General features: G+C 49.4%; 1 long non-coding RNA gene across 2 annotated transcripts in view; it reads left to right on the plus strand.

Annotated features, from left to right (window-relative positions):
* Window positions 1-6316, plus strand: part of LOC125685310 (uncharacterized) — a 101564-nt gene that overhangs the window by 73503 nt on the left and 21745 nt on the right. The window contains exon 3 of one of the 2 annotated variants that reach the window (XR_007373422.1): window positions 3767-3866. The exons of the other annotated variant lie outside the window; for it this stretch is intronic. This is a non-coding gene — a long non-coding RNA (uncharacterized LOC125685310). Of the gene's footprint in view, window positions 1-3766; window positions 3867-6316 lie in introns of those variants that run through there. 2 annotated transcript variants of the gene reach the window in all.

Here is a 6316-nt window from a genome sequence, read left to right on the forward strand (position 1 = left end):
AAGGCAAGTCGCTAGACAGGGAGTAATTAAGATACTTGGGTAAATATGATTAATAAGCTCAAACTGGCAGGGTGTGCAGTAAACAAGGGCTAACCAGATGGTACCCTTTCCTTTCTGACAATGCTGCAAGCTTTGTGCAAACAGGCAGGAAGGCTCCGGATGCTCTCAGTGCCCTCGCATGGGGAGGATGCAGCACAGGGCCAAGCAGTGAGGTCAGCTGGTCCATTGACACGCATCCCATCCGACTGCCCCACATGAGCCCCTTCCCAGGCAGAGGATGCCATTTCACCAAAGGTGAAACATTTGTGGAAATGCACTGATTCTGATGAAATTGCATTTGGAAAGAAAAATCAAAGGAGAAAATCATTTCGATAAGGCCAAAGCATTTCTGTTGACCTTTTAGGAATTAAATGGCATAGAGTTTTTTTCCATTTCAAAATACATTTTGTTTCAATGTACCATATATATATATATATATATAACAGTAAGAACTACTGAAACCAGAATTAAATGCTGTGATTATCCCAACGTGGGATGATATATTTCCATTTCCTGTAGTTCAATATTTCAAGAAATTAAGCACAAATATCCCTCTGCTTTGAAAAGGGGAAGGGAAAAAGGCAGAAAATGTGGTTCTTGCTGCTGCTGGAGCGTGGTTGAGTGTCTGCAGATGTGAAAGAGGACATTTGCAACACATTCAGATGGATGTTTCCTCATCATTCAGGTTGGATATCAGTAAAAATTTCTTCTCAGAGCACTGAGGCACTGGAATAGACTGCCCAGGGAAGCGGTGGTGTCACCATCCCTAGAGATGTCCACGAAGCATGGAGATGTGGCATGGAGGGACATGGTCAGTGGACACTGTGCGATGGATTGGGGTTGGACTTGGGGATCTCCAGTGTCTTTTCCAGCCTTAATGGTTCTGTGATCCTAAACTCATACATCTGAGCAAAATGTCTTAGTGAGCTCAGGGTGTCAGAGCTATCATTTTCATTCGACTATTTACTGTATGGTACTCAGAGAACCAAAAAAATGGCCCAGAGGCTGCAGGTGTGACCAAGAGGTGACATCAGCCCTTGGCTTTCAGTTTCCTCAGGACAGAGATTCTCAGTTTTCCCAGGTGTCACCCAAAAGCATGAGCTGTCCCTGCCCATTTTAGGCTCCATGGGTGCTGCATGTGCCATGGGTGCTTCCACGGGGAGAACTTGGATGGCTCGGCCAGTGGCCTCACGGCACGGGAGCCACGGTGGCTCAGAGGGGTGGGGATGAGATGAAGGATAAAGAAGAAAATTTGGCTCATCGACAGGGCACATATTTTTCCAATATAAAAGCAAATGGGGGAACCCTTAAATAAATTGACTCTATAAAAACGTCCCTTTGTATTACCGCCTCACCTTTTCAGGGAGAAAACACCGAGGTTTATTTTCATGGCTCCCGAATAAAAATATCACCGCCGCTCCATAATTCCGCAGAGCCGCACGCAGTCCCTCACTGCTGGGAGTGCCCTGGCTGGGGGAGCAGCTGCCACGTAATTACACGTCCTTGTCATGAGTGCGGAGAAACAAGTTGTGGCATTTAGGAAAGGTCTGCAAAAATAGGTGTCAGACCTTAACTAATGGTGATTGTCCTCCCATTCTGCCGTAATTTACATTTAATTCGCACGTTTCATTTCCATTTAAAATATGATTACAGTGTTTTGAAGCACATCTCACCTGTCCCGTCTGATTAGGGCAGCAGGAGGGAGAACATGAAGCTGCAAGAGCAGGGCTGGCTGCAGGGACAGCACGTGGGGATGGGGAAGGAGCTCTGCAGGGATGGCATTGCATGGGAATGGATGTTTGGACACATGGACAGACAGACACACGGACACGTGGATAAACGGGCAGATCGACAAACACATGGACAGAGAGAAACACGGACAAATGGACAGACAGACACAAAGACTCGTGGACAGATGAACAGATGACAGGCAGACCGATGGACAATAGACAGATGGGCACATGGACACACAGACACATGGACACTTGGACAGATGACGGACATGCAGACACATGGACAGATGGACACATGCTGTCATAAGGCCCCTTGCTGCTGTGCAGGATGTCCAGGGCCACTCTGCTTGCCTTCTGCTCCCCTCTTCACTTTTAAATGAATTTGAATGCATAAAGTTCAGCTATGGAGATGGAAAAGCAGGGCCTAGAAGGGGAGTTTTAGCTGTCCTGAGCAGAGGCACACTGGGGATGCCATCCCCTTGCAATGCTTCCTAGTGCCTGGCACTATTTAAGCTATCAAAGGGAGATTCAGTGGCACGGAAGAGGAGCTCAGGCCATTGGATACCTGCAGACATGGGGCTACAGCTGCAGCAGGGACTGCCCTTGTGCTGACCTGGGGGAAATCTGAGCTTCTCCGGGTATGAGATCCTGTGCTGGTGGAGCAGTGCTTCACCTGAGAGCTATGAAGGCTGTGAAACTGCTCTGCCTGTGGTGCACTCTGGAAAAGACTGCTGGCATGGCTGCCAGCGGCTGCATGGCTGCATCTCAGCCTCAGCCAAACCGCTGTCCTGCACACCTGGATGGGCACTGAGGCACCGTGCAGTCCAGGCAGGAGCTGCAGCTCTGGATGTCGAACCCTTCCTGCTGCAGGGAGCTGTCGCTCCCCCCGAGGGCTTTCGGGAGGTTCTGTGACCACGAAAAGTCTCACCAGGAAAATCAATCACTCCCGCCCTCACCACCACGTCCTCATCCCGCGTCCCCCAGTACTGCACCCGCCCACGGCGCGCCGAAAAGGCCGGCATGCACTGATTAATATCTGCTACGTGTAGGGGAAAACAACCGCCCCGTAAACAGTATTATTAACCCATGGGCCGGCCATAAATCAGTGGGAGAAGGTGACCTCAGCAATGCTGGAGTAATCCTGTGTGTCAGGGTAAATTTATGAGGCCAATTTTATTGGCCTGTATGACCCAGGCTCCTTGGAGATGTCTCAGTAACAAATCCAATCCATATCATTTATTAGCTTTGTACAGTGTCAGCTCTAAGCATAGGAGGGATCCCATTAAAACGTATTGCTCCCTCTGCAGAAGATGGGCGCAAATAAGCCGCCGGATAATTGCCGGCTGCAAGGAGCCCTCGATTAAGAAATGGCTCGTGGTGGATTTGCTCTCAAATCCATAAAGCTGGAGCCTGGGGCTGGAGCTGCTGGGGTTTGGGTTGGTGATGCCTGCGTGGGGCTGGCCGTGGGGAGCACTGGAGGACTGGGAACACTGGGGACACCGAAATCAATGGGAGCACTGGTTGCACCAGAGCCACCAGGAGCACTGGGAGCACTGGGGATGCCACGAGCACCCTCAGCACCTCGTGCATGGCACCTCCTGTGCCTGATGGTTGTTGGCTAACCAGAGCTGGTGGAGGCAGCTTAAGTCTGTTTGACTGTCCCTGTCATCATAAGGTTTACGGATGGTTAATTTATTCTTTATAGCACAGTCATTGATGGCTGTTAAATCACAAATGAGAGCCAATAAAGGGTGAATTGCAGCTGAAATTACACTGTTTATATGACAGCAGAGTGCTGGCTAAAAGATTCATATGCCGCTGATGAAGTACGTTATAAATTTTAATTACCATAGTTTGTACAAATGACATGTTTGAAATGCTATTGAGTAATGTGACCCTGATAATGAAACTATAAAATAAATCATTAACTTTCTGAATGAGCTTTTTTATTTCCATGCTACATGAAGTAAACTTTCCAATTTATTCCATTGCAGCCCTCTTTCAAAAAAATAAAAAGAAAAGTGGAGGAAGAAGTGTCACCATCCAGCAGCAGGGGATGTGGACATTTGGGGGAGGAGAGCATCATGCAGAAGGTATGTAGGACATCAGGGACTGCCACGAGCTGACCAGAGCCCCAAAGCTGCCATGGCTTTGCCCTGGCTCACGCAGTACAAGGCAAGCGGGAGCACAGGGATAAGGGCAGGGATTGAGCACCTGCTCTGAGGATCCATCAAAACCTCAAGCAAAGGAGAGAGAAAATCTCTGCCGAAGTCAGGGTGTGATTACCACTCACTCCTCAGCCAGGCTGTGCAGCTCGAGCTCCCCTGGGAGACCCAGCTTGAAGGCCAGCTGCATGCAGCAGGAGAAGGGATAATTCCCTGGCTGGGTGCAGAGCTGAGCCCTGAGTCAGCCAGGGATTGCGGGGAGCACAGAGCGTGCAGTCCTCCAAGCCGCAGACTTTGGTTCGGCTCCACTTGCTCAGGATGAGGAATGCTTCTTTAAGCCTCCTGGAAGGACGCTGATGCCAGGCTGCTCCCTTGTCATGGCGCCAGGGGTTGTTTCCTAAGGGATGCACAGCAAGAAGGGAGTGTGCCAGGGCTGCTCCCTGTCCATCTGCACTGGGGTTGGCAGGTTGAAGGGCAGGGCAGGGGCTCTACTGTCTCTGTTGCTGGCTTATTCCCTGCCTGCTCACAGAAACTGGGGCTTTGGCACACCTACCTCAGCTTGAGTATCAGGCCTTCCTGTTCCTCAGCTGTTTCACACTGTAGATAAGCAGCTAACAAAAGTCCATGGCTACCCCACACCATCCCATCCCATCTCATTGCATCCCCATCCCATTGCAACCCCATCCTATTCTGTCTCATCCCTATCCCATCCTACCCCCTCCCACCCCACCTCATCCCACCTCTCTGCATGACCTCCTTGAGCCTTTTCTTCCTCCCCAAAAGTGTTTAGAGTTGGAGAGCTCCCAACGTCTGCTTTTGTCTTATCAGCCCGGCCGAAAATATTTCCAAGCAGGCTGCTCATGCTGCACTACTTACCATTAAAAGAAAGGACCACATTATTGCTGTTATAAACCATTGATTAAGGTTTATAATAGCAATAATCCCCTCGAAATTCATTGTTACTGCAGTTAATGACCAGTTTATTAGAGCGTTAACCATCCTTGGCAATGGGCTGAGTCGTTTAATGCTGGTAACGACCAATTTCTCAAGGGTTATTGCTTAAATAACAATCCTTTGGTAGATATATGTTCAACCACCAGATACTGCTCCAGCTGGAACCTTCTCCTGTGAAATAATTGTTAATTATTTCCCCCAAGTTTAGCCACCATGCCTCAAATCTGTAGATGGAGAGGGCTCCTTAGCGTGCGAAGTGTTGGGGATGCTGCAAGTAGAGACTGAGCAGCACGAGGAGAAGCAGCCAACAAGGTGTGAGCCATCTCACAGTGCCAGTTCATGGGTTTTTCTCCTTCCATCCCCACGGTGGTCCCTTCCCAGCTGCCTGTCAGGATGCAGTGGCTCCAATGGGGAGCAGCAGGGAGCAGCACCACCAGCATCCCCCTCCACTGCATCCCTGCGTTAACTCAATTGGAACAGTTCGTCGCGTTAACTGTGTCCTATCGTGTCACATTAGCATCATCCTTCTAACTGTGTTCATTTTGCCTGACATGATATGAAAGGTACAGATACGATTACCCTTTAATTGTGTCATATTAGCAAAAATAAATACCGAGATCGTGCGAGGCTAATGCAAAACGATGGCAAATCCTTGCCGTGCAGGGAACAGGATCAGACTCTCGTTGTCCAGGGAGGGCCCTGAAATCTGCCTTTTTCAAGAGGAGTGTGATTGGATGGGCAAATTTGGGAGGAAATGAGCAGGAGCGGTTCTCTGCTCAGTGTTTCGACATTCCCCTACCAGCCTCAGAAACTCACATAGCACATTGGATGCTAAGCCTTCCAGATTCTAAACCTAAATTGGAGGGTTTAGGTGATGGCTGAATGCTGTTAGGTTTGGCTGCAGTGTTCCTCTCCCTCCTTTTGCTTTTTGTCACCGAGATTGTGGGCTCTTCATGGGGGCACTGAGAAGAAAAGAAATAGAAAGAGGAATAACTCAAAAATCGCATAGAAATGTGCCGAACATCCACTTGGAATGTTTATTCCCCTCTATGGGAAGCACTCACCGTGCCCTACCCGTCTCCACCAGTTGCCAACTGGTGCTGGGCAGCCCTTGGGCTCTGCTCCCTGCCAGAGCTGCTGCGGGATTCGCGCGAGCGTCCGTGTTATTTTAGCGATAATGTGAGCAGAGTGGAGCATGTCACAGGATAATGGCCTCCTGCTGCTAGGCTGTTCTTGGCATTTATCAAAAAATGACACCAGCGGGAATACGCTGAAGGGAACTAAGGTGTCGATTCGATGACTGCTGATAGAAGTTAGAAATAAAAATGAGTCAGGCACAAAGAGGTTTATTGATAGCAGTGCCTGGGTGAGCAGTGAGGTGATGCTCCAAGAGCGTCCTTGTCATCCCCGTGTACCAGACCCCAA

This window comes from Lagopus muta, chromosome 27, assembly GCF_023343835.1.
Source record: "Lagopus muta isolate bLagMut1 chromosome 27, bLagMut1 primary, whole genome shotgun sequence".
In the NCBI taxonomy this organism is placed as follows: Eukaryota; Metazoa; Chordata; class Aves; order Galliformes; family Phasianidae; genus Lagopus; species Lagopus muta.